Source organism: Engraulis encrasicolus, chromosome 22 (genome assembly GCF_034702125.1).
Source record: "Engraulis encrasicolus isolate BLACKSEA-1 chromosome 22, IST_EnEncr_1.0, whole genome shotgun sequence".
Taxonomy (NCBI): Eukaryota; Metazoa; Chordata; class Actinopteri; order Clupeiformes; family Engraulidae; genus Engraulis; species Engraulis encrasicolus.
In genome coordinates, this window is record NC_085878.1 from 22,076,002 (window position 1) to 22,078,501 (window position 2,500).

The 2,500-nt window shown below is 48.6% G+C and overlaps 1 protein-coding gene across 1 annotated transcript in view; it reads left to right on the forward strand.

Annotated features, from left to right (window-relative positions):
• tspan4a (tetraspanin 4a) overlaps positions 1–2,500 on the forward strand; it is a 74,896-nt gene that overhangs the window by 5,370 nt on the left and 67,026 nt on the right. The window lies entirely within an intron of this gene.

Here is a 2,500-nt window from a genome sequence, read left to right on the forward strand (position 1 = left end):
TCTCTCTCTCTCTCTCTCTCTCTCTCTCTCTCTCTCTCTCTCTCTCTCTCTCTCCTTCTCCTCCAACCAGGCCCTCAATTAACGTCACAGAGTAATGAGGCTCGTTAATGCGGAGTTGGCATTTTCACTCAGCAGAACCTGGAGGTGAACTGGCAGCAGAGAGAGAGAGAGAGAGAGAGAGAGAGAGAGAGAGAGAGAGAAAGAGTGGTGGTGGTGGTGGGGGGGCAGAGAAGGTGAGTGAGAGAGAGAGAGAGAGAGAGAGAGAGAGAGAGAGAGAGAAGCGAGAGAGGGAGGGAGAGAGGGATGAAGCAGATGAAAAGAGAAATAGGTGAAGTGGATAATAGAAAGAGAGAGAGAGGGGGCGATGAAGAGAGAAATGAACCAGGTGAGTGGTGATGGGAAATAGGTGTAGAGAGAGGGGAGGCAGGCAGGCGGAGAGCAGGGGAGTGGAGTGGGCGGAGGAGGGAAGGAGTGAGTAAACAGCACTACAAAAGGGGCCAAATAGCAGGGCCATGTGCAGATAGATCAAGTGCTCGAACTTCTTTTCCATGGATGCTCATGTTTACTTGTCTGCTTAAGTGGGTCAGAGTGTGGCTCTCGACAGCCTCCATAAGCACGGTATTGAGCAGCGCGCGGGCAGGTGGTGTCCCCCTTGATTTACGCAGATCAATGCTCCACTGGCATTTCTGCCTTGCATTCGGCCTGGTCGATCAGCACTGCTGTCCCATGAAAGATTGCATCCCTCTGATGGGGATGAGATTGGAGTTGGGGTTGGGGTGGTGGTGGTGGTGGGTGGGGTGGTGCGGGGTTGATACTGCAAGGGGTTGGGGGGGGAGAGGGAGTGGAAGATGGGGGCAGTGGCCAATGTCTTATTCAATATTCACCCTCCACTACAATCAGCACCTTTCGCCGAGGCAGCGTTGTGTTTGATGTCACTGCAGGCCAGGCAGCCAGCGCTGGAGCGGTGCCAAGTGTTAATATCCTTCTGGTGAAGGGAAGCAGCTTTATATTTTATTATGCTGGAAACAGCCGCCGTTTTTAGAACATTTGGGTTGTGTTGTTTCCATCATGATATTGTCAGTTTTCCCTTTACAAAAAATGCGCCGCACTGCACTGCACATAGATTTCATTCAAAACAAAATGATAGTTTCCCCCGGAGACCAATCCAGGTCTCATTCTAAGGCGCCATCACAATCTCCCCGGTGCTTCACTGAATGCTGACAGAAAAAAATTCCATTATATTAAAACTCTCATCTCTATTTCTTAACATCTTCACTTCATTTCAGGACATAATAATCACACCTTCCCCCTTATTATTTATACTTTATTCTGTAGAAAACATACAAATTGCAGACTCCAGCCAAACGTTTGTGATTTGAAATACTTTTCTTTTTAGCGCTCCTGCATTGACATGTCAATTCAACTGAATATGCTATTCAAAGCAGTTTACATACAAATTTTAAATCGGTGCTGAGGGGTTATTTTCTAAATTCCTCTGTGGTGTAAATTATGCACGCACTATGCACCCGGCACGTGACTTGAATGAGATTGGAAAACTGCAGTAAGAAAGCCCTTGTCAGTCCTGAATTCATTGTGTCTCCTGGCGGTGAGCTTCATGGTCTGCGCCCCATGCACCTCTGCTTTTTAGCCTTCAGGGAAAGCATGCTCGGAGGGAGGAGAGGGCTTTTTTCTTTTCTTTTTTCTTCAAGTAAGGCTTTGTTGTCCAGCAACTAGAGTAATCTGATGAAGCAAAGTGTGACTCACCTTTCTTACCCACACCCCCCCCCACCCCACCCTCACCCCCTCCATCCCCAAATGGATGCTTTCATACGAACCCAGGGCTTCCTGGCAGCACAACAAGCCTGTTACGCCAAGGCAAACACACAGAAACAGTGTGAAAAAGGTCAGCACATGCTCAGCTGACAGCAGCCTACACAGACGAGAGAGAGAGAGAGAGAGAGAGAGAGAGAGAGAGAGAGAGAGAGAGAGAGAGAGAGAGAGATATGAAGCGGCAGAGGGACAGATAGAGGTAGAGGTAGAGTGTGAGGTAGAGAGTGTGAGAGAGAGAGAGACAGAGAGACAGAGAGAGAGAGAGGGAGCAGCAGAGCGACAGAGAGAGGTAGCGGTAGAGTGTGAGAGAGAGAGAGACAGAGAGACAGAGAGAGAGAGAGGGAGCAGCAGAGCGACAGAGAGAGGTAGCGGTAGAGTGTGAGGTAGAGAAAGAGAGAGTGAGAGAGAGTAATAGAGCTCCTGTTATTATAGTCACTTCTTGTCTTGCGGAGTACTGTACTCGGGCCAGCTGTGACTTTGATGTTGTTGTCTAGACACCCTCACCCTCGGTCTTTGGTTTCATTAGATCTGGTTACACAGTCTGGCAATATTAGCATTTTCAAGAAAGCCCAGTAATAGCACTCATTTCATTTCAGAGCACTGGGAGTCCTTTCAGTGCCGTGTTTTGATATTGTTTGTGGGGGTGGATGATGCAGAGAAGCAGAGGCGT